Raw genomic sequence first — 26,320 nt, 5'->3', positions numbered from 1 at the left:
TGCAGAGCCAGAGAAGAGACTGTGGGGTTTTGTGCCAAATCGTTGCTGCCTGAGGGTACATGATTTGCAAGTCGGGGGTTGCTGGGATCAGTAGTCAATCATCAAATATTCTTTTTAACTAAAGTTTAGGGCCTCCAAGAAGGGGTACTGCAGGCCCCTGGCCCATTAAGAATCATCAAGTGAAACTACTCCTAGGACTTATTCAGAGTGAGGCCTAGTCAGCTCAAGATGGTGGGACAGGATGTTAAAATGCTGTGACAGGAAAGGGATGCGCAGGAGGAGAAGTGTCCTGGAGGTAGAAGTCTGCAAGGAGAGTGCAGAGGAGTATGGTCTGAAGTAAACTTCAAAGACAGTTTCAATGTAAAGTCGGTGCAGCTATAACATTGCAAATACCAATTCATTCTATGGGCATCCCATATCCCTTTCCCCCAACCAAATTCAATTCCCCAAATAAAACAATAAAACAAAGCAAAAGACTTTTCATTGTCTACAAGTGTGATGTATGGATGTCTGGCAGCAGGGTGGATATGCGTAGATGTTAGTATGTAGTGGCAACACACCGCTACATTTCAATCTGCCATGATAGAGTTTACAGGAAAGAGGTACTTTGTATTGAAAAATATATTGCGCTTTGATAATGTTAGTATGTTGTGAACTGATTTCATATGAAGTATGATTTATATTTGTAGCACCCTTAGTGTACAGAGTAGGTACATAACATTTAGTTTGGCTCCTCTGTAGGAAGAGGAGCTGAGGTTAATTTGTTGTGCCTAGCTGTGCACATTGCTCTGAAGCCTGGGCCTCTGATACCTCCCCCTGGCTTCCAAAACTAGTTAGGGGGACTTAGGGGGTGGAGGAACAGAGGCTAAAGCCTGAATATTTATGGAGTTTCCACCAATCCCTGGGGCTGTAAGGCCCAAAAGGTGGGGAAATAGGCCATAAATGTTCAGGAGCCTAGCAGTTAGAGAGTAGAGTCCAGGGTCCAGTCGCCTGGAGGGTATTCCTCCGGCGCTGGGGGGCTCTGCCTCTAGGCAGAAGGAAGGACAGGAGAAGAAGAGAGAAGGTGCAACTGAGAGTCTCACCCCTTCTTATCAGCCTCAGTTAGACTTAACTGAAGTCATCCGGACAGACAAGCTCCAGCCTGTGTAGCAATAAGTCTGTACAGCAGCCTCTTGTACTTCAGGACTCACAAGGGACTGAGTGAGTAAATTTTCTGTTTTTCCCACACCCCAAGCCTTGATAGAGGGGACAGCAGGAGTCGGACACAATATTTTGCTAAGCCATAACCAAGAGACAGTTTAGAGGCAATACAAATCTGCCAGAAGCCATCCTACACCTCTAGCTTGGGTCTGAAGCAACTAGCTGTATTAGCATTTCTCCAAGGAGCAGCGCCTGCATTCTTCAGTTGGAACTTTTTGTCACTGTTTTTGCAGTGCCAATAATCCTACGGGAGGGCAGCATTGTTGATGCTAATAACTAGCAGCCAGATTAGCAGGTCCTTAAGATTTCATTCAAGTCCTACAGTTCTGTGCATCCCATGATTTCCATGCCCCATCCAAATGTATCCCCTAAATAAACAAAAACAAAACAAAAATCCCCTGGACTGATTCAGCCTATATGACAACATTGCAAAATTCCTGTTGCCTGGCTGTGTGTAAGGAGAAGGTCTGAAAATCCTGAGGCTCCTATGGGAGTGAGCAGTACATATTCATAACTCTAGCAAGTACACTTTGAAGAATATTTAGTTCACAGTTGCAGAAATTAACAAAATATGTATAGTGAATGAGTAGCAGTTTGTGATATATTTTTTGCCAAACTTTGTTATGCTTTTCACTGTGCTGTATCAGCATGTTGTTCTTTCGGCAAGCTCCTAGCTGATCATACCAACCCCAGACTAGTTTGTGACATGCAGTGTGATGTCAGAGGTGAATCAGTGTGAGACATTCCTGCATGGTGACTCATCTGTAGAAACTACAGTCTCAGTCTCTAGTCCTCCAAAATTAAATTAATCAGACAGTGACAGATCTTGGCAACCCTACAGGTAAATACAAATGTTCCCACTGCACCCACTTATGTTATTTAATGACAGTGCAATAGATTTCCTTTGATGATAGCCTATCAGTGAAGTTATGCACCATACAGCTCCCAATCAGAAATCAAACTTTTTGCTACATAGTTTTTGTTTGCCTTAGATTACTGCACAATTTTGCTCTTTGCCTTTTGAATATTAATACATACATTTAGAATCAGGAAAATGTCTAGACTGCAAAGTGTGTTTTAATAAGTTTAGGCAATCACTTGAGTACAGTTACAATACAAAGCTAATTCCCATCTTCTGCTATGTAAATCTGACCTATTGAAGATTATTTCACCTGGATTTCTGCTTTGGTGAATGCATTTAAATTATTAATTTACTTAATGGAAATATCTCAAACTACCAATACCTTACCATACCTCCCAACTTTCTAAAATGATAAGAGGCACACAGGATGCACACCTCCCAACTGTCCCTGATTTCGAGGGACTGTCCCTGATTTGGAGCAATGTCCCTCATTCCTCCTCATTTGTCCCTCATTTTGGTCTGATCCATATAGATGTATATAAAATGCACGTTTTGTCTATTAAAAAGTGTTTTCCAGTACTAAACCTTTAATCCATTTTCTAAATTGCTGCACTTGTAAATTCAAAGGAATAGTAGTGGTAAAAATGCACTTGTGTGTTTAACCAAGCTTGTTTTTTTGTACAATTCTCCTTTTAGGGGGCGTGGCAAAAGGTGTGTCCTATGCCTGCATACTTTTGCTGATAGGTGTCCCTCATTCCCATCTCAGAAAGTTGGGAGGTATGAGGATGTAAGAACACATCCTGCCCCAGTTACAAGGACCATGAAGATCTACTATGCAGAAAATTATTGGCTAAACCTCTATTTTTCCCTTTTTATATTGGTTTTTCAAAATAACTAATGCAGTAATATAGAGGTTTAAAAAAATGTTTAGTGCAGCATAACACTTTTGATAGTAAAATAATAAATTTTGTATAGAGTTGTGCACATCTGACCAAAAAGAGGGACATCAGAGGCTGCAGGAGAGACTGAGGTATTTGGTCTCAAAAAGGGACATTCCCTTCAAATGAGGGACAATTTGGAGCTGGTAGGCAGTTGCAGTCTGCTGTCTCCACTGCAGGTGGCGCTCAACCGCAGCGGCAATGCAAAGAAAGGCATGAGGAACATGGTTCCTCTATAGTTTCCTGAGTCACTGGGGCAGTGAACCGATTGGATGCCTGCTGCCCATGTGACTCGTGGCCATCTTGTGTGTGTGGCAGAGTTTATTTAAGACCCTGGCCCCTGGGTTTGGCGCACACTCACGTGTGGGTAGTGTAGGGACTGGTTACCAGTCTGTCAGGGACAGTATTAGTGTCAGGGAAAAGTTCCAGACGAGGAGGGAAAGATTAGGGTTTGCAATTTCTTGGACATCTTCCTGTTTGGGTACGAGACAATCCAATAACACTCTGCCCCTCCAGACAGACGCTGTCAGTTTGGCAGATACGTAGCCCTACTACACGCTGTTCGAATTTGTGAGTGTTCCTGGCTGGGTAATCTCCCGCCAGGTTTGTTGTGAAGTGTTTTTCCTTTACTACAATACAAGTTCTACAGATTGGGCTGTGTGTAAGTTATTATTGCTGCACCCACTTACAAGCTTTGCCTTACTAACGTTTGCTTTTTTAATTTTAAATTTGAATGATTTTATTATACTTTTTACAGGGTTTTGTCCCATTTACTGTATGTTTTATACATTACACAAAAATATATTTACAGCTCTCAAGGTGATTGGCTCACCACAGACGCAACTGACAAAACCACAGTAAATTGTATGTGTAGTACACTGGTCCCTGGTGTTTAGGCAGGGTTGCTAACAAATTAGTTTGCCAGGTAGTAATTATCCTCGTTAAATGTTAGTAAATCCACAGAATGTTCCCTAATTCTGGAATTGCTGCACCTTTTCTCTTCTGTCACTAGGTGGCACTGTGGCTGGTGACATCAGATTGACAAGGGCTTCACAAGGTCAGATTATATATCGATGGGCGTCTCAGCCAATTGACAGGGGTTTCTTTAGTCCTTTGGCCTGCTGGGAGAGTCTATTTATTTGGGTGGAGTCGGGTGATTAGGGTTCTGTGCCACATGGACAGCTGTCTGGGTGGATGTGTGTTATGTCACCCAGGGCTGCTAGGCCGGAAGTCTGAGGCCTATCCCTGGGACACCTGGCTGCTAGGCTGCCTGAGACCTATCCAGGAGCAGGAGAAGCAGCGTAGGATTGAAACTGCAGGATTGGAGTCCAACCGAGTTACGAAGGTTAAGCCGAATGGGGAACCAGTTGTGGTCAGAGGTAAAAGGGAAGCAGTCGCCACTAAGGGACCATCCACCTTGTTACCGGAGACCACTGTGAGTAAGCTTGAGCAAGTTCCAGAGCAGTCTTCCTACCAGCCAGGGATGGTGAAGAAGTGAGAAAGCTTCAGCGAGTGCCAAGCTATGGACCCAGCAGGTTAGTGGGGGTGACGCTTGAGGAGTGTACAGCAGGATAGCTGTGGAAGAGCTCAGGGGATACAGTGCCGATTGGATCTGGAAGTCTTGTGAGAGACTGGGAGCTCAGTGAGTGAAGATCTACAGTGGGATACTGTGAGATAAGAGAAGAACTATTCTATATTGCCAAAAGTTGTGTGCATATACCTTTAGTGACTGTTACAAGTTCTGTTGCCACAGCTGGAGGCCTTTCCCTGTATAGTTGTCTACCTATAGAGTCTCGGAGTCTGTCAATTATCATTGCATCTACTCAAGGGTGTCTTGGCCCTAACCCGCTCTCTCCCACCAATCTTGTTAAAAGACAATAATTCTCTTGTTCGCATTCGAAAAGTGACTGGCGCCCATTATTTCATCTTGCATTACACCCACCATGCTTGTTAATCCACTCTATATATACGTATATGTATACCCTATATGTATACACACCGCTCCTCCACCGCTCCTGCCCATTGAAATGAATAGGCACCGCGGCTATACAGCGGTTTTAACCCTTTCTCGGCAGCTAGTGGAGGGTAAAAGCGCCTCGCTAGCGGCCGAATAGCACTGTGAAATTGACGTTAAAAATAGCGGCGCTTAACCACCGAGCACCCACCGCCCCAGTGTGAAAGGGGCCTTAAAGCAATATTACACCCAAAACCAAAAATTTTATATATTGCAGCTTATCAATCATTAGATGAGGTGACTGCATTTGTTTTTTAGGTATTTTCCCCTCTGTTTTCACCAGGTGATCTGGCCAGTAACAAACCTACTTAATTAGAGTGCCCCCACTCTGGATGACTGAGCACTAGTAAAAGCACAAAGTGAAGATGACTTTGCTCCCTCTAAAACCACAGCGGACTGACGTTCCATTTAAATGCAAACCTATTACATATTTGCAGTGACTGCTCACTCAATTATTACTCTAGAAAAACAAGAGGGTACAGGGGCGGACTGACCATTTGGGAACTTGGGCACTGCCCGAGGGCCCCATGCCACTAGGGGGTCTCATTAGGTTTGCCAGCCTCAATAAAACGAGGGACAGTATGTAAAAATCTGTGTTTTTAAAAAAAAAATCTCAAGATTATAGCTGCCACGCCTCTCCACTACCTTTTCAGTGTGTGTATGTGTATTTATAATGTGTGTGTAAATACTGTTATCCGGATTCAGAAAGGACTTACGCCGACGTATCTTCTGATACGCCGCGTAAGTCCACGGATGCGCCGTCGTATCTATGCGCCTTATTCAGCAAACAAGATACGCCTGAATTTAGGCTTCATACGACCAACGTAAGTCTCCTATGCCGTCGTATCTTGGGCACATATTTACGCTGGCCGCAAGGGGCGCTTCCATTGATTTACGTGTCGAATATGCAAATGACCGAAATACGCCGATTCACGAACGTACTTGCGCCCGTCGCTGTAATCTATGCCGTTTACGTAAGGCGTATGTCCGGCGTAAAGTTATTCCACCTAAAGCAGGGGTAAGTCATGTTAGGGTATGGACGACGGAACAGCCGTCGTATTTTACGTCGTTTACGTAAGTCGTACGTGAATGGGGCTGGGCGTAGGTTACATTAACGTTGTAGGCATTGAGCCGGCGTATCTTAGGGAGTATATGCAACGTGATTCTGAGCATGCGCGCGCATGCACCGTTCGTTCAGACCTTCATTTACATGGGGTCACGCTTCATTATAATAGATCACGCCCACTACCTTCCTACTTTGAATTAGGCCAATTTACGTTACGCTGGCACAAGTTTGGGAGCGAATGCTTTGTGAATACTGCACTTGCCTCTCAGAGTTACGTTGGCGTAGCGCATATGAGATGCGCTACGCTGGCACAAAGATGCGCCGATCTACGTGAATCCGGCTATGTGTATGTATACTGTATGTGTATACTGTGTGGCCCCATAATCTTCTATTGCCCGGGGGCCCCATAATCTTCTATTGCCCGGGGGCCCCATAATCTTCTATTGCCCGGGGGCCCCATAATCTCCTATTGCCCGGGGTCCCCATAATCTCCTATTGCCCGGGGGCCCCATGAGTTGTCAGTCCGCCCCTGAGAGGGGATCAAATGAATATGTTTCATTCTATACGCATAAACAACTGTTTACTGTAGGACCATTCAGGTGCTACATGGTCATGAACAAAAAGGACACATGTACACGAGACGTCTGATTGCTAGTTCTTTTTCTGAATCATTCTAGCATAAACACTTATGCCTGCATGGATTTACTGCAAAATAACATACATTCCTTATGAAATTGTACTTGTTGAATCATCACTTTGCAAAAATTGTTTATTCAAGGAGGTCCCTTACCTTGAAGCAACGGGAAATGTATGCCTTGGGTTACATTTTGCATCCCTGAAGGGAGTGGTAGTATGTATGTCTGAAGGGCATTTACACTTCCTAGTAATGTCATCAAGAACTTACTGTCGAGCCACTGCTGAATGAAGTGTAGCATTCAAATAGTGCTAAACTTTCATAATATTATACCTTATTCAGCGGCCAGGGGATGGGTCTGGTAACACAACAGCATCCCTGTAAAATGATAGACTTTCTGCTAACATTCAGCTTTTTTTTTTGTACTCATGGTGTGATTATGGTGTGAAAAGTTTGCTGTGATAATGTGTGCCTGATATTAACTCATTGATCAATAGGCAAATTCCATCCACACCCACCACAGTATAAAACAAGAGCACCTTTATGAGGGGGACATGCCAGGGGGACACATGCCGGGGGTTCTTCCAATAAAGTGGCATTCTTTAATTAAGTGGCGCTACCGCTCTTGCACTTCAGTGACTGCACAAAGTGAACATCTACAGCAAGCTACTTTACAAATCACCAAACTGCAGATGACCTTGTTTACCCATTCAGCTGTCCTTCCTCTCTGTAATATGTGCTGTTTACCTATTTTCACAGTTGTATCCTCTCTCTTTAACCACTTCCCTACCGCTTCATAGTCATATGATGGCGGCAGGAACCCTTTGTCCCTCCGGGCTGCCGTCATATGACGTCTTTGGCTTCCCGAGCCTTTAGGGGGTGCAGGCGCGCCGCCGGGTCATTTGGGAGCCGAAGCGCGTGCCCAGCAGCCGCGATGTCCGCCAGGCACCAGCGATTGCCTGTCACACAGCAGGACCGTGGATCTGTGTGTGTAAACACATAGAACCATGTCCTGTCAGGTGAGAGGAGACAGATGGTGTGTTCCCAGTACAGAGGAACACCGATCGGTCTCCTCCCCTTGTGAGTCCCCTCCTCCATCAGTTAAAATCACTCCCTAGGATACACATTTAACCCCTTGATCGCCCTCTAGTGTTAACCCCCTTCCTTTCAGTCACATTTACACAGTAATCAGTGTACTTTTATAGCTCTGATCTCTGTATAAATGTGACCAGCTTCAGTGTACAGGCAAATTGTATACACTGAAGAGAGAAGCCGATTAGCTGCATGGATCGGAGGCCCCTCCCCTCTCCACTGAACACACAGGGAAAGAGACCTGCTAGCTGGAAGGAGATATCACGGCCATGTTTTCATAGCCAGAAGCTGCGGCGGCCGGTGCCAAAAAGCAGCCCCGATTATTCCCGAGACAAAAGCAAAAAATTGTGATTTTAAGCGGGACGCGCTCAGATCGGGACGAGAGTCCAATTTTCAGGATTATGCCGGGAAAATCGGGACTGTTGGCAAGTATGAGATACCTGAACAGGCTCATCCAGTGCAATTTACCGAAATAATACAGTGACGGCCTTTTCTTGCATTGTGTTCTCTGTTGTCTGTACCTCTGGTATGCTTATGGTTTAAGGTTTAAAGTTTGAACTGTAACATGATTGACAGCCCAATTGCAATAATTGGACCTCCCTCCTGTATTGCAAAGGATTTATCTAGGGATGCTGGAATAAGGAGAAATTCTTACCCTATGCCATACTCCTTGCACTGCAAGAATTTTTTTTTTTTTCTAATTCCAGAATTTGTGCTTTAAATGCAAATGACCACACTAAAGCGGAACTTTACCCATAACAACTTGATAAAAAACAATGTTCTTTAGCAAGGAATATACATTCTACATTAATAATTATGCTACCAAAATGAGTGTGTGTTGTAAATTACCTCCATCATTGTTTCTGTTTCTTCTTGCTGGAGGCTGCTATTTTGCTGAAGCCCAGAACCCCTGAACAGCAGTAAATCGTAAAGTGGAAAAAAAACATCGATCTAATGGTTTCCAAAAACACACCTTTTAAATTAATCATTCAAAGAAGGTATTGTTCCGATCTCCCTCAAGCAAGGCATAATCAAACCCCTCCTAAAGAAACCCAACCTCAACCCCAAAGACCCAAACTACCGCAGACCAGTAACAAGCCTTAACACGATCTCCAAGATCATTGAGAAAGCAGTAGTACAACAGCTACAACTCCATTTGGACACCTACAAACTGCTTGACCCACTACAATCTTATTTCTGCTCAGGCCACGGGACAGAAACTGCACTTCTCAAAATATGGGATGACGCCCTCGAAGCAGCAGATGACGGAGAATCATGTCTACTGGTGCTGCTGGACCTCAGCGCAGCTTTTGACACAGTAGACCACAAAACTCTGCCCACTCCTCTAACAGAATTAGCAGACTCTGATCTACCCTGGTTTGCATCCTTCCTAGAGTATCGATCCCAGACAGCGAAACTAGGAGCTTTCACTTCGGCAGCATCGGGAAATTACAAGCAGAGTCCCTCAAGGATCACCCCTATTGTCCGTGCTCTTCAACATCTACCTCCGCCCACTCTTCAAAATCATCAGCAAACAGGACCTGCTCTACCACTCTTACACTGATGACACTCAACTTTACCTTCGCATCACCGACAAAAAGGACCAATACCACGCACTAGAAAATTGCCTCTTATCGATCGATAATTGGATGACGGAGAGCTCCCTCAAACTTAATGGATCCAAAACAGAACTTTTCTTTCTCCACGCAAATCGAAAGAAAAACTCTAGGACAACATGCACACCACCCACCATCCTTGGGCAAATCATCACCCCAAGCACCAAAGTCAAAAGCCTTGGAGTCATCTTTGACTCAGACATGACTATGGACACACAAATAGGATCAGTAGTCAGCGGATCTCACTACCTTATCTGCTTGCTGCATAGACTCATCCCCTTCATCCCGGAAGAGGACACAGCAGTAGTAGTAGTTGGAACAATCATCAATTCCCGACTTGACTACGCAAACTCCCTCTACCTCGGACTCCAAATACCAAATTTTGCGTCTACAAGTCGTCCAGAACACAACAGCCAGACTGGTAACGGGAAAAAACTCTGGGAATCAATCACCCCGTCCCTGAGGACCCTCCATTGGCTAGCCGTAAAGGATCGCGTTACATTCAAGACCCTCTGTCTCACTCACAAATACACACAAGGAAACGCTCCTCAATACCTATGCAAGAAAATAAAACACTACACCCCTAGCCACGCCCTCCGGTCAACTAACCAAAACCTCCTCCACATCCCCAAGACCCACTACAAATATAAAGGAGAACGAAGATTTGCAGTCCAAGGACCATGGCTATGGAACGCTCTACCCGCGGACATCCACATGGAAGAAAACCATCGGGCCTTCAGAAAAAAACTTAAGACCCACCTCTTCTGAAGACACAGGATGGCACTGGATGCAAAAAGTGCCTTGAGGTGATTTAGTTCGCATTTGTATCGCTATACAAGTTACTCACTCACGTTACATTCCTGGAATGCTGGGATTGCTAACTGTCATGTTTACTTGTGTCCTCAACTAAACTGTTAAACTATCAAATGGCTGGGGCCAAAAATTATCACATGTGCAGCACCATGGCAGTTGCAGATCAAACAGAAGCAGCAGCTGACCGGAGGATGACAGCGTGAGAGGCTGACATCCTGAAGACCAGAGCCGGAGACTCAGCTCCGCACAACACGACCCTTCGCCAAGTCAGGACCCGAGACCCAGGACGCACCCGGGACGCAATTGAATAGGCGGTGGATCGCGGCAATCCCCGCGGGCTCGGACAGACGCACAGCTGCGGCACATGAGAAGGAGGAGAGCAGCGGAGGAAGTCGGAGCAGTGAGGCGGGCCGAACGCGTGGGTCCTAAGGTCCTGAGGTTGGGTGAGACGCTCAGTAGAGCCGAGCAGGGTCGGGTGCCGTCCCGATCCCCCCCTCCCCCCCGGGGACACCCCCGCCCCCCTCCTTCTTAGCCTGGTCTGGTCTGGTGTAAATGAGCTGGGTAATCTGTTAGCTCCAATTTTGAGATGCAATTTTTGTGAGAACCTCTGGCGGGATTAACAGAGATATGTGGTAAATTGACATGATATTAATATTCTGCTGCAATAAAGGATCTGCTGTGACAACCCCTGAAGTTAGTCACACAAATGGCATAAATACCACCTTTTGACATAGAATTTTTCTGAAAAAAAGGAACTGGAATTGACACATGTGTAAGAGGGCCATAATTATTTAATCCCCCAGGACAGTTGTGATAGGCAGCCCAGGAACGGACGCTGGGCAGAGATTCCGGGCAGAACCTGTGAAGTAGGTACCGAAGTTTTAGCGGTCTGAGGAGGAGGAATTCTTATTTTATAAAAGGGGGTCACAAATACATAATCTCTTTGGATACCATTGGGGTAAAATCGACAGGAGACGCGGGTATAAGGCTGGTATAATCCCAGCGCTCAAGATAGCGCTCAAGACCGGGAGACGGGGAAATGAAATATTAAGAGCCCCCCTGGTTTTTGTGTCCCCCTTGCTGCATGACCAGGAGCAAGGGTAGACACGCCAGCGTAGGATGAACTAGGATGAGGAAATACAGGAATTAAATCTCTAAACACACAGTGGGCACTCCCCCTTTTTTTTTTTCCTGTGTGCTGTTTCCCCCCCCCCTTTTTTTTTGCCTCCCCCCTCCTTCCTTTCTTAGAATTGAAAAGAAAGGAGAGAAAAAAACAGGAAAAAATTTGTGTAGTAACAGCAACCCAGATCAGAAGCAGTAAATGACCTGTAAATAGAGGGGAATTGATAGGACATAACAGAATAATTGGACTGACTGGTCGCGTGGATGTGCCTTTCTCCCGCCGCTCCGCCTTTTTGTTTTGTTTTTTTCACTTGGGGCCTATGACTCTCTTTGCTCTATCTGGCTCTCCCCCCATTAAAATATCCGCTCGCTCGGGCCTCGAGGAGGGGTATGAGGAAGGCAGGTATAAGAAATAAGACTTAAAACATTTTTTTTTTTGCAAGCTGGGGAAGAGAATAAGACCCTCCAATAAAAGCAGGATGAATAGATCAACGAGAGGTGTCACCTCAAAACCATCTAAAAATAATTCAGGGAATAGCTCTATACAGCAATATATGACCCAAGAAGGGAGCTTGAAAAGCCCAGGACTTGCAAAAAGGAATGAAAAGAAGGACACAAAAAAAGGAGTAAGTAGTGCGGAGAGCTCTAAAGGTGAAACGACTATAGAAAACGAGCAACAGCAAGAGCTTAATAATTTGGAAGAGCAAGCCCAAGACACACAACCCCCTTCTAAGGCAGAGATGAACGCAATGCTCCTGAGGATGGAAAATGTCTTTAGGACAGAAATTAATAAAGTAAGAACGGACCTTGGAGGGCTCCGCGAGAGAGTGGAAGAGACAGAGAGGAGAGTAGAGGAACAGGACCAGGAAATATTCTATTTGAAAAAGCAAGTAAAGGCCCTGAGCGAAGGTCAAAGATTGGTGGCATATAGGATAGAGGACCAGGAGAATCGCAACAGGCGACAGAACCTTAGAATCAGAGCGATAGTAGAAGAAAAGGAGGAAGATCTTAGAGCTATCATGAACACAATCTTTAACCCTTTGCTAGAGAGGTCAGCAGAATCGAAGCCGCTTAAGATTGAGAGAGTGCATCGAGTGGGGTATCCCCAACAGACTGAAAGACATGGTCCAAGGGATGTTATTGTATGATTTAGGAATTACGTCGATAAAGCAGAAATCTGGGGAAGGCTTAGGGGGAAATCCCCCCTAAGATATAGAGAGACTGAGCTACAAATATTCTCTGATCTGTCTAAAGAGACGTTGGCAAAGAGAAGACACCTGAAACCCCTTTTAGAGCTGCTGCGGGCACATAATATAAAGTATCAATGGGGGTTCCCGGCATGCCTTATAGGCATAAAGGGAGGTAAAACAGCACGACTTAGGTATCCGGAGGAACTGAAAGAGTTTTGCCATAAAATGGATTTGACAGCCCCTGAGCTGCCGGACTGGGTAGAATAGCTGGGTTCGGGATATCCCGGAACCTAGCTGCCGGATCGGGTGGGGGTGGGGGGAGGGGGGGAGGGGGGAGGAGTCAATGGAGCTCCCTGGAGTACCACCACTAGGGAGGAGCCGAGGGTGAAGGAGAGGAGACAACCAATAGCGGCTCCCAGGCCGGGAGAGGGCCGGGAGGGGGGGAGAGGAGGGGGGGGACTTGGGGGAAGGAGGGAGGGGGACCATCTGAATGACTCCACAAGAAACTTTCCTAAACTCTTTAAAAAAAAAAAAAAAAAAGGATATATATTTATAAATGACAGAAATTAAGTTGCTATCATACAACGTAAAAGGAATGAATTCACATATTAAGAGACATAAAATTCTCTGCGAATTAACGCATTATAAAGCAGATATCGTCTACTTACAAGAGACCCACATAACCTTAGAGTCCAATATTAAGCTGTATTCACCCGAGTATCCTGTCTGGTATTATGGGGACACAATTTCATCACGATCCCGTGGGGTAGCAATAGGTTTTGCAAGAGGAGTCCGATTCACATTGGTAGATAGACAGACAGACCCAGAGGGGAGATATCTATTCTTGAAAATAAAACTGGGAGGGGAGGATTTCACCCTGGCTAATGTTTACGCCCCTAATGCTAATTCAGTTAAATATATTAGTAAAATTCTTAGAAAATTGAAAGATTATGAAGAAGGACATGTAGTGTTGATGGGCGATTTTAATTTCTGCATGACCCCGAGCCTCGATAGTACGTCCCATGTGCAGGGGACTAAGCGTGAGCTTCTTGAGTCACTTAAAAAACAAATGACACAGAGTCAAATGGTGGATGTTTGGCGAATTTTCAATCCTAAAACCCGTGACTACACGTTTTTTTCCCCTGTACATGGGACGTATTCGAGGATCGACTACATCCTCGTCAACCATAGACTCTTGGAGAGTGTGGTGGAAACAAGTTGTGAGATTATGATGATTTCAGACCATGCCCCTATATCCATGAAAATAAGTACATCCATACAAAAAGCCAATCCTCCAGAATGGAGACTTGATGAAAGTTTGTTGGAGGACGAGGATGTGGTCGATAGAGTACGAAAAGAACTATAATTATATTTTCAGGAGAACGACAAGGAGGATATCTCAAGGGCCTCACTTTGGGATGCCCACAAGGCCTATATAAGAGGGATTTTCATTAGAGAAGGGGCAAGGAAAAATAAAATAAGAACGAGTAAACTAAAAACACTAAGGGAGGAAATATATAGGCTGGAACAGGAACATAAATCACAGGGGCAGAGGGAAAAACTCTGCAAGCTAACTATAACAAGAGATGAATATAGGGCTCTGGCAGGGCAAGAAACAAAGAAATTTATAGACAGGACAGCGAGAGAAGGATATGTCTGGGGAAATAAAAAAAAAACCTGGCCAGAATGGTAAGAAAAAAGAAAACGAGGAATTTTATTGAAAAAATCAGGAATAAGAACGGGGAATTAGTGTATGCGACAAACAAAATAGCAGACTCCTTTAGAAGCTACTACGAAGAATTATACGGTGTGCAACAAAAGATCAGGGACCCGAGGGGAAAAAAACGACAAGATACGGGAAGTACTACAGCAAGCTTGTCTACCGAAGATAGAAGAGCACGAGATAATAAAAATGGAGGAAAGTATAACAGAGCAGGAAATCAGTGAGGTTTTAAAAAATACCCCTAAGGGGAAAAGTCTGGGGCCAGATGGCTTTACGACCGCCTATATACAAAGGTTTAGTACCATTTTAGTACCGAGACTTTGTCAATACTTTAATGGACTAGGGTTAGATTACGAGATGAGTAGAGAGGCATTAACAGCAACGATTACTGTCAAAAAAAAAAGAGGGGAAGGATAACACGATTTGCTCAGGCTTTCGACCTATCTCTCTCTTAAATGTAGATACCAAACTGTACGCAAAAATTTTGGCCGAACGAATGAAGGGAGTAATGACAGCCTTGGTCCACCCAGACCAGGCTGCCTTTATTCCCGGAAGGGAGGGGAAAGATAATGGGGTCAGGGCACTTCTTCTCCTCCAGCAGTTTAAAGAAAGGGGGACCCCCGGTCTACTCCTGTCTGTGGATGCTGAGAAAGCGTTCGACAGGGTAGACTGGGGGTTCCTGATACAAACATTAGAAGCCATAGGAATAGGCCTAAGGATGATTAAGTGGATTAAAACTCTTTATTACCATCCCTGCGCAAGGATAAAAATCAACGGATCTTTATCGGTACCCTTTGAGATGAGAAACGGGACTAGGCAGGGATGTCCCCTGTCTCCCCTTCTTTTTGTTTTATCACTAGAAACCCTTTTGGCAATGGTCCGTCAAAACCCAGAAATTTATGGAGTAGAAGTAGGTGAAGAGGAGCATAAACTGTCCGCCTTCGCAGATGATGTCTTATTTTTTGTAACCAGCCCTAGAGTCACCCTACCGAAATTAATAGCTACTTTAAAACAATATGGGGAGGTTTCAAATTTTAGGATGAACACTGCAAAGACGGAGATTTTGAATGTTAACATCCATAAAGAAGAAGAACAATATCTGCGGAAGAAATACAACTTCTCATGGCAGAAAGAAAAAAATTATCTGGGTATTAAATTGGCAAACACCCTCAAGAAAATATACAGAATACATTTTATTAAAAGAGTGGTACTACTGCGCTACCAAATTGAACTAATGTAAGGAAAAAACCAACAAAAATAATCAAATAATAAAAGCTGCGTATCAAGTGGGTGAACAAAACCGAAAATTATATAAAATGAATATGAGATAGCGCTAATATCAACTAGTGCTGATTATATACAGTATTGTGAGTGATAATAATCAAATTCCGTGAATAGTATAAGTAAGAAACAACAACACTTAAGGAATATACACTCTCTCTAATGATGTAACACAGTGAGTTCGTAATGGGTTAAAGAAACTGAACCCATATGCAGCCCTATATCCACTCAGCTGATCTTTCCTTCCCACTGCTTCTCATTAGATAGACAACGACCTTCTCAAGCAATTCAGTCAGAAACACTCCAATGGATATGAAAAAGAAAAAAAGAGAGGACAAGCCTCATAGTACAATACTGTATGGCAAGAAGGGTGGACAAGAGACTACACCGACGGTGTATACACTCACACATCCGCCGATAAACACAGGCTCAGAGTTAAAAGTTGCCGCTCAGTGTGATGGTCTCCTCACTAGGATCGTAGTCCCGTCACATAGGCTCCTCCCCCACGCGTAACGCCACTCGTCACGTGGCTTAGTCATGGGTCTCCATGTGACTGTGAGAACGGCTGAGCTATTTAACAGAGCCGCTGCGTGTCATTTCAACAGGAAGTGAAACCAAGAAGGGAGCTGACATCTACATCATTGCTGGCAAACAACTCAGGCACTGTGCAAAACAAAGCAACTTTAACATGCCCGTTACATATACAGCGATATACAATACCATAATTTGAGTTGTTTGCCAGCAATGATGTAGATGTCAGCTCCCTTCTTGGTTTCACTTCCTGTTGAAATGACACGAAAGATCAGCTGAGTGGATATAGGGCTGCATATGGGTTCAGTTTCTTTAACCCATTACGAACTCACTGTGTTACATCATTAGAGAGAGTGTATATTCCTTAAGTGTTGTTGTTTCTTACTTATACTATTCACGGAATTTGATTATTATCACTCACAATACTGTATATAATCAGCACTAGTTGATATTAGCGCTATCTCATATTCATTTTATAATACATTTTATTCCCCTCCTCGATGAAATAAAAAGGGAAATTAAAAACATATATAATAGGCCAATCTCGTGGTTCGGAAGAATAAATGTGGTAAAAATGATTCTAGTCCCTAAAATTTTATATAAGTTTCAAATGGTTCCAATCTTCCTGCCACCATCCTATATCAAAATTGTTAATTCACTTATAATGAATTATATTTGGAATAATAAAAAACACAGGATCGCGGCTCAAATTTTAAAACGAACTAAAGAAAAGGGGGGCTTGGCGGTACCCGACATCAGACTGTACTATATCGCTTCGGTACTCTCACGAGTTATTGAATGGGCTAAAGAGTCACAGGACAAAAGATGGATAAGTATTGAATGCTCATTAGCTAGGGCACAGTTAGGGAGATTGATTTGGAACCCACCACAATACAGATCCATATACACATCAGCACACGAAATTACACAACGCTTTGAGGATTTGGGATAGACTACATAAACAATTGAAAACAAAATATAATTCACCTTGTATAGATTTAAAAGAAAATGAATATTTTGCACCAGGGACAAAGGAGGTAGGGGGTAATTGGATAGGAAATAGAATTCAGTTAAAAGATATAACGCTAAAGGGTAAAATAATGACACTGCACGAAATTAAACAAAACATAGACGTTACGACGCTTGACGAGTGGAGATACTTGCAGTTAGCATCATTCGTCAAGCGACTTCCACACCCTTTGCGTTCACGAGAGGAATTCACTATATTGGAACAAATGTGTAGTACCGAAAGCTCAAAAGGGAATATCTCCAAAATATATAAATATCTGCAAAAAATGGATGAGCCAGAAACGCTAAAATATATTCAAAAATGGGAAAGAGACTTAGATGTCCCCAGGGGAAAAACGACCATAGGGAGAATCCTGAATTTGGTTCACACTTCGGCGGTCGATGTAAGAACCGCCGAGATGAACTTTAAATGTCTGGCAGGATGGTACGCTACCCCAGATAAAATCGGAAAATTTAGAGAAGGGGAGTCAGAGGAATGCTGGAGAGGCTGTGGGTTAAGGGGAACAATGGCCCACCTGTGGTGGGACTGCCCAAAAATTAAAACCTATTGGAAAAAAATTCTGTCTCTGATAAAAGCTATAACAAAAAAAGAAGTAGAAGACAATCCATGGGTAGTCCTTTTTCACGGGGGGGATAGGCCAGTGAAAGAATATAAGGCATCACTGACCCCTCACTTGCTGAATGCAGCAAAACGATTGATACCGCTAAAGTGGAGGGATTTGGAAACTCTGCAAATGTGGGAGTGGATCGACTCTGTTGAGGATACGTACAGGAGGGAAAAATTAAAATTTGGTATAGACAAGAACAAGGCAGAGTATAAGGACATCTGGGCATCTTGGTTAGAATTTAAAAAAGCTCGGAGCTTCGTTGAAAATCTGAAAGCGGAATAGGAAAGTAGTTGCAACAAAAGGAATAATTCATTATGTGGAGTCGTGAGATGGTTGGGGGGGGGGGGGGGTGGGGGGTTGTGGGGGGGGGGGGGGGGGCGGGGGCGGGGTGTGAGGGGGGGGTAGTTTTTGCCAGGCAGGAAATATTTTTGATATTCTGTTGTTGTGATAATTGATTGAATTCTCCACAAAGGGGGAAGGACCAAAGGAATAATTATTAATAATAAAAAAAAAAAAAATATGAAAGATATAAAAAGCATACGAGCATAAAAACAATCAAATACCACAAATGATGCAAAACCAGAAGGGGAGACGGAATTATGAATAAAATCATGAGCAAGTCTCTTGCTGTGGTTAGTCTGAAGTGGCAAGAAAAAAAAAAAGAAACTTTCCATTTTTTTGTCCAAGCTTAATGGAACAAGCTGAAGTTAGAAGCTGATTGGCTGCCATGCACAGCTGCACCAGATTTATCACTCTCCAGTTTTAGTAAATCAACCAGAGGCGTTGCTAGGGGGGTGCGGGCCGCACCAGGTTTTTTTTTTTTTTAGCTGACATGTGCGGGGGGGCCGCCCCCCCCCGCGACTGCAGCGATGAGCGCCGCGGAATCGGAGCGCCACGGTACAAGAGGAGGGGGGGTTGCGGGGTGACACCGCAGCACCATCCATCCCCTCCTCTCACAGCCATGGGCTGTTAGCGGTGCTCGGCAGTCGGTACACAGGCACAGCCCCCTCCTCTCTGTTTGTGTGTACAGAGGGGGAGGGGCCGAGGGGACCTTCTGTCCATGTGCCGTGGCGCTGCCTGCGATGATCTGAGGTACTGAATGGGAAGGGGGGGTGTTTGCACCTGGGGGGATTTCACTGAAGGGGGGGGATGTTTGCACTGAGGGGGGGTTGTACTAAGGGGGTGTTTGCACTGAGGGGGTTTTCACTAAGGGGGGTTTGCACTGGGGGGTTGTACTAAGGGGGGGTTTGCACTGGGGGTGTTTGCACTGGGGGGTTGCACCGAGGGGGGGGGGTTTGCACTGAGGGGGGGTTGCACAAAGGGGGGGTGTCTGCACTGAGGGGGTGTCTGCACTGAAGGCGGTCTGTGGGGGTCCAGAGGTTCAGTTGTGGAGAGGGGTACACAGTAGTAACAAAAAGATATTGAAGGATGCAGAGGTATGCAGGGGGCACAGTGTGGTGTTTTTACATTTTAACGTGTGGGGGGGTGCCAGATATTGGATCCGCCCCGGGTGCCAAATGCTCTAGGTACGCCCCTGGACTATAGGCTCCTGAGATGTGATTTCCGGTTCTGGAGAAAGAGAGGTGGGGGCAGGGCTGGACTGGGACAAAAATTTGGCCCTGGACTTCATCCAGACTGGCCCACTTTATTTTGGAAACACGCACAAAAACAGTGTACAAACATTACATTTCTACTAAGGCCTCATTCACATGGTATGTACTAAAGTGTGAAGGCCATGTTAGAAGCATGGGGATGTACATGTGTATGGTGGGGGGTAGTATGTACATGAGTGAGGTGTGGAGTGTAGAGTGGGGGGGGTAGAATGTATATGAGAGAGGTGTGGAGTGTAGGGTGGGGGGTATTATGTACATGAGAGAGGTGTAGGGTGGGGGGTATTATGTATATGAGAGGGGTGCGGAGTGTAGGGTGGGGGGTAGTATGTATATGAGAGGGGTGTGGAGTGTAGGGTGGGGGTAGTATGTATATGAGAGGGGTGTGGAGTGTAGGGTGGGGGTATTATATATATAAGAGGGGTGCGGAGTGTAGGGTGGGGGGTAGTATGTATATGAGAGGGGTGTGGAGTGTATGGTGGGGGGTAGTATATATATGAGAGGGGTGTGGAGTGTAGGGTGGGGGTAGTATGTATATGAGAGGGGTGCGGAGTGTATAGTGGGGGGTAGTATGTATATGAGAGGGGTGCGGAGTGTATAGTGGGGGGTAGTATGTATATGAAAGGGGTGCGGAGTGTATTGTGGGGGGTAGTATGTATATGAGAGGGGTGCAGAGTGTATAGTGGGGGGTAGTATGTATATGAGAGGGGTGCGGAGTGTATAGTGGGGGGTAGTATGTATATGAGAGGGGTGCAGAGTGTAGGGTGGGGGTAGTATGTATATGAGAGGGGTGCAGAGTGTATTGTGGGGGGTAGTATGTATATGAGAGGGGTGCAGAGTGTATTGTGGGGGGTAGTATGTATATGAGAGGGGTGCGGAGTGTATAGTGGGGGGTAGTATGTATATGAGAGGGGTGTGGAGTGTATTGTGGGGGGTAGTATGTATATGAGAGGGGTGTGGAGTGTATGGTGGGGGTAGTATGTATATGAGAGGGGTGTGGAGTGTATGGTGGGGGGTAGTATGTATGTGAGAGGGGTGCAGAGTGTATAGTGGGGGGTAGAATGTATATGAGAGGGGTGCGGAGTGTATAGTGGGGGGTAGTATGTATATGAGAGGGGTGCAGAGTGTATTGTGGGGGGTAGTATGTATATGAGAGGGGAGCAGAGTGTATAGTGGGGGGTAGTATGTATATGAGAGGGGTGCAGAGTGTATTGTGGGGGGTAGTATGTATATGAGAGGGGTGCAGAGTGTATTGTGGGGGGTAGTATGTATATGAGAGGGGTGCAGAGTGTATTGTGGGGGGTAGTATGTATGTGAGAGGGGTGTGGAGTGTATGGTGGGGGGTAGTATGTATATGAGAGGGGTGTGGAGTGTATGGTGGGGGGTAGTATGTATATGAGAGGGGTGCAGAGTGTATAGTGGGGGGTAGAATGTATATGAGAGGGGTGCGGAGTGTTTAGTGGGGGGTAGTATGTATATGAGAGGGGTGCAGAGTGTATTGTGGGGGGTAGAATGTATATGAGAGGGGAGCAGAGTGTATAGTGGGGGGTAGTATGTATATGAGAGGGGTGCAGAGTGTATTGTGGGGGGTAGTATGTATATGAGAGGGGTGCAGAGTGTATTGTGGGGGGTAGTATGTATATGAGAGGGGTGCAGAGTGTATTGTGGGGGGTAGTATGTATGTGAGAGGGGTGTGGAGTGTATGGTGGGGGGTAGTATGTATATGAGAGGGGTGTGGAGTGTATGGTGGGGGGTAGTATGTATATGAGAGGGGTGCAGAGTGTATAGTGGGGGGTAGAATGTATATGAGAGGGGTGCGGAGTGTTTAGTGGGGGGTAGTATGTATATGAGAGGGGTGCAGAGTGTATTGTGGGGGGTAGAATGTATATGAGAGGGGTGTGGAGTGTATAGTGGGGGGTAGTATGTATATGAGAGGGGTGCAGAGTGTATTGTGGGGGGTAGTATGTATATGAGAGGGGTGCGGAGTGTATAGGGGGGGTAGTATGTATATGAGAGGGGTGCAGAGTGTATTGTGGGGGGTAGTATGTATATGAGAGGGGTGTGGAGTGTATGGTGGGGGTAGTATGTATATGAGAGGGGTGTGGAGTGTATGGTGGGGGGTAGTATGTATATGAGAGGGGTGCGGAGTGTATGGTGGGGGGTAGTATGTATATGAGAGGGGTGCGGAGTGTATAGTGGGGGGTAGTATGTATATGAGAGGGGTGCGGAGTGTATAGTGGGGGGTAGAATGTATATGAGAGGGGTGCGGAGTGTATAGTGGGGGGTAGAATGTATATGAGAGGGCTGCGGAGTGTATGGTGGGGGGTAGTATGTATATGAGAGGGGTGCGGAGTGTATAGTGGGGGGTAGAATGTATATGAGAGGGGTGCGGAGTGTATAGTGGGGGGTAGAATGTATATGAGAGGGGTGCAGAGTGTATAGTGGGGGGTAGTATGTATATGAGAGGGGTGCAAGTGGTAGAAAAGTGGTATATGGTGGTGTGAATGAGCCTAATTTTTTGCTCCATCACGGTAGAGACCACCTTGCAGTGACATGTATGGAACAACTGAAGTTCGCAGCACAGCACCAGAATTGGCTTCCCACCTTGCTGCAGACACGGCTCTCACTGACTTCCCCCTCCCCCATCTCAAGTCCCGACACACAAGTTCTCCCACAAAGCGGCCAGCTCACCTCCCTCCACACATCCGTTGTCCTGTCCCGGAACGAACTCTAAGCTGCCTCCATAGACCCGGGCACTGCCACAACCCGCTCTACTCCCACTGCTTCTAATCGCAGTGAGCGGACAGACACAGGGCACAACGTGCTGCGCCGCAGCGCCGAGCACACAGATCGGAGAGGAGCGAGACCGCCAGAGGGTACTGTAGGTGTGCTTCTCTGAGTGGAGAAAACTTCTGCTTCCTTCACCGCAATTCATTGAGAACATCACCATCCAAGTGGTCAGTCCCTCCCTGGGCAGTACAGCGGTGCTCAAAGTAATGGCTGCGCAAGCCGCGCAGCCATTACTTTGACAGGTTGTCACTCAAACCAGCCCACTGAGCCATCGGCCCACCGGGAAACTCCCGGTAGTCCCGATGGCCAGTCCATCCCTGGGTGGGGGAGGGGACAAAGAAAAATGGAGAGAAAGAAGAAGGGATAGAACGCACAAGAAAGATGGATAAGGAGAGAGAGAAAAGGGGAAGAAAGGAGAACAGAGAGCAAACAGTAGGGTAAAAAATATTTGAAAAATGTTATTGGGGGGGGGGGGGTAACACCATATTTTACCGCACCAGGTGACACCAACCCTAGTGACGCCACTGAAATCAACCCCACTGTGCCCATGGGATAACCAGGTGACTTTCTTTCCTTCAACCTGTGGTTGAAGGAAAGAAAAATGCACAATGTATGACTAGCCTTACTCTATATCATTTGTATTTGTCCGTGTTTATAAAATGCCTTCTAGTACATGCCTTCCTTATTTTCTTTCCAGATATATCAATAGCGATCTTTATTGTTTTTAGCTGCAACAAAGCATACAGATAACAAAAAGTAATTAAAAGAACCTTTGTACTGCCGTATAAAGGCATGCTCAGAACTTTATACATGCATTGTACTAACCTGCAGATACTGTAATCACAGGTGTGGCAGTGAGTCACGGTGTCCCCATGGAAACAGTCTGTTTTCTGTATACTCTTTATTTTGTAGCTAGGGGGAAAGTGAAAAAAGAGACGACTTATGGAATTGCCAAAAACACAATATAAAGTTCTTACTAGACAACTTTTGCAATACTACAGTGAGAAAATATAATCTCTAAGGTTAGGGTGAGGAGGGACTGAACAAATCAAAAAGCCCTCCAACCAACCAGTGCGTAGCACAGTCTTAGAACTAAAATATATAAATGTCTCATTCTGGGGTCAACTCACTAACAGATAAACACCACATGAAGTTTTGTCTTAAAATAACTCATGCGATAATTATCTCAGAGTAGTCAATTCATTAAAAGACATGTGTCAATTAATAAAAGCACTGATAATATTTATTTTGCGGTATTGAACACAACATTTTACTCATTATTTTATTGCAGAATGGATCTCCAGCTGCAGCGGGAAGTATTAAATCCACAACGTCTTAACAACCAGTGACTCCCAGCCTCCCCCCCGACTTAGGCTGGGTTCACACTACGGTTTTCCCGTCCGTCAGCCGCATACGATTTCAGTATTGAAAACGTACGGGCCCGGACGGGAAAACGTAGAGATAGACAATGCATTGCAAATCGTATGCACTCGGATGCATCCGGGTGCGTACGATTTGCTGGCAAAACGTTTTTTAAACGTACGCAAAACCGTGTTCAACCATGGTTTTGCGGTCGTTTTTAAAACAGTATGGCAACCGCATACGTTTTCCTTTAACATTAATGTTAATGGAAAACGCACATATGTGCGGTGCCATACGTTTACGTAAACGTCCGTTTCAGCCGCATACGTTTTTTCATATAAATCGTATGCGGCTGACGGACGGGAAAACCGTAGTGTGAACCCAGCCTTATTTAGCTGTCAGCCAGAGATTCCCGCTAGGACTGGGGCTGGGATAGATTTATAAAATAGGGTAGGGGTTCCCCCTTGGTTTCTACCAGTGGAATCTCTGGTTGACAGTTGAATGAGCCAGGTAGGTTACTAGTTGTTAGGATACCAACAGGTGCTGGCTCCCTGACAACCAGTAGCCCTAGGCTGGAGCTAAATGTTCCAGTTCTAATTTGCATATTCGTTAAGGTGGTTGTATAGGCAGAAGTTTTTTTTATCTCAATGCATATATGCATTAAGATAAAAAACCTTCTGCGTGCAGCAGCTCCCCTCAGCCCCCCTAATACTTACCTGAGCCCCATCTCTATCCAGCAATGTGCACAAATGCCTCAGCCGTCCAGGACTCTCCCTCCTGATTGGCTGAGACACAGCAGCGGTGCGATTGGCTCCAGCTGCTGTCTCAATCAGGAGAGAGAGGGGATGGGGCCGAATGGACACACGGAGCTGTTACTCGGCCCGGGCGCCCCCAAAGTAAGCTGCTTGCTGTGGGGCCACTGAAAAGGAGGGAGGAGCTCAGGTGGAGGACTTGAGAAGAGGAGGATCCTCCTTCTCTGTGCAAAACCACGGCACAGAGCAGGTAAGTATGACATGTTTGTTATTTTTATAGAAAAAAAAATACAGAGACTTTACAACCTCTTTAAATACCGAGTGACTAGACCAGTGATGGCGAACCTTGGCACCCCAGATGTTTTGGAACTACATTTCCCATGATGCTCAGCTACTCTGAAGAGTGCATGAGCATCATGGGAAATGTAGTTCCAAAACATCTGGGGTGCCAAGGTTCGCCATCACTGGACTAGACTATGAGAAAACTAACAAATGTAATTTTTTATTTGTGAATTGACATTAAGGTAATAATGTAATGTTTTGAAAAATGCGATATTTAACTGTAGTTAATTGATATTTCAAATACTGCATGCAAAAATGTCATATATAATACACAAATTTTGCATGAGATAAACATTACTGAATTGACTGCTTACATATGCCAAAAATATGAGAATTATTTCTCATTTGAGGACAGTGGGCAGAGCCAGGCAAATCATTGCTTTATGTCCAAAGTAGCCATCTGCACATCCACAACCACTGATGCATAGTGCAGATACAGCCTAAAAATATAGAGCCATTTATTCCAAACTTCATACAACTATTTTCGTTTTTTTGGCCATTGTCAGTGTATTGAACTGCACTGTACACCAGCAGTTCTGGATATGCAGATGGCTATTTGGGGCATAAAGGATGATTTTGTATGATTTCTTCCACTTTCCTAAAATGAAGAATAATCCTCCTATTTTTATCGCTACTGATCAGCAACGATGCATTGGGATTTATTTACTAAGGGCAAATAGACTGGTTATATGCAAGGGAATTTTACCTTCGCTTAGAGACTGTGGTGAACATTCACATTGCAAAGAATATCCAATCACATGCAAGGAAAATGAAAAATAACAGTACTTTTGCTTATACATGATTGGATGATAGAAGTCAACAGAACTTCACCTCATTCACTAAGATAAGGGGAAATTTCCTTACAAATTAAAAAATTTCCCTTGCAAAGTGAACAGCCTTTTTGCCTTTAGTGAATGACCTCATTGTGTTTGTTTGTGTGTGTTTGGGGTGGGTGCTGTGGAAGTCACTGTAATCGGTGGCAAAAGATTAGTCACATAAAAATCAGGAAAATTAGATCTTGATTTTAATGGTGAAAACTTCTATGAATTAGACACATTTGAAGGCTAAGCTTTTGACATTTAACCACTTAAGGACCGGACCAATATGCTGCTAAATGACCCAAGGGGTTTTTACAATTCGGCACTGCGTTGCTTTAACAGACAATTGCGCGGTCGTGCGATGTGGCTCCCAAACAAAATTGGCGTCCTTTTTTCCCCACAAATAGAGCTTTCTTTTGGTGGTATTTGATCACCTCTGCGGTTTTTATTTTTTGCGCTATAAACAAAAATAGAGCGTCAATTTTGAAAAAAAATCAATATTTTTTACTTTTTGCTATAATAAATATCCCCCAAAAACATATCTAAAAATGTTTTTTTTCCTCAGTTTAGGCCGATACGTATTCGTCTACCTATTTTTGGTAAAAAAAATCGCAATAAGCGTTTATCGATTGGTTTGCGCAAAATTTATAGCGCTTACAAAATAGGGGATAGTTTTATTGCATTTTTATAAAAAAAATTTTTTTTTACTACTAATGGCGGCGATCAGCGATTTTTTTCGTGACTGCGACATTATGGCGGACACTTCGGACAATTTTGACACATTTTTGGGACCATTGTCATTTTCACAGCAAAGAATGCATTTAAATTGCATTGTTTATTGTGAAAATGACAGTTGCAGTTTGGGAGTTAACCACAGGTGGCGCTGTAGGAGTTAGTGTTCACTTAGTGTGTGTTTACAACTGTAGA

The 26,320-nt window shown here is 44.7% G+C and overlaps 1 protein-coding gene across 2 annotated transcripts in view; it reads right to left on the bottom strand.

Annotated features, from left to right (window-relative positions):
• DSG2 (desmoglein 2) overlaps positions 1–26,320 on the bottom strand; it is a 164,369-nt gene that overhangs the window by 110,987 nt on the left and 27,062 nt on the right. Inside the window, exon 3 of one of the 2 annotated variants that reach the window (XM_040354108.1) lies at positions 22,945–23,031. The gene's annotated coding sequence lies outside the window, so the exon portion shown is untranslated. Of the gene's footprint in view, positions 1–22,944; positions 23,493–26,320 lie in introns of those variants that run through there. The other variant, XM_040354107.1, reaches the window with a different exon arrangement.

This window comes from Rana temporaria, chromosome 5, assembly GCF_905171775.1.
Source record: "Rana temporaria chromosome 5, aRanTem1.1, whole genome shotgun sequence".
NCBI classification, from domain to species: domain Eukaryota; kingdom Metazoa; phylum Chordata; class Amphibia; order Anura; family Ranidae; genus Rana; species Rana temporaria.
The sequence above is the reverse complement of the archived record's forward strand: the minus strand, read 5'-3'. Positions and strand labels throughout refer to the sequence as shown.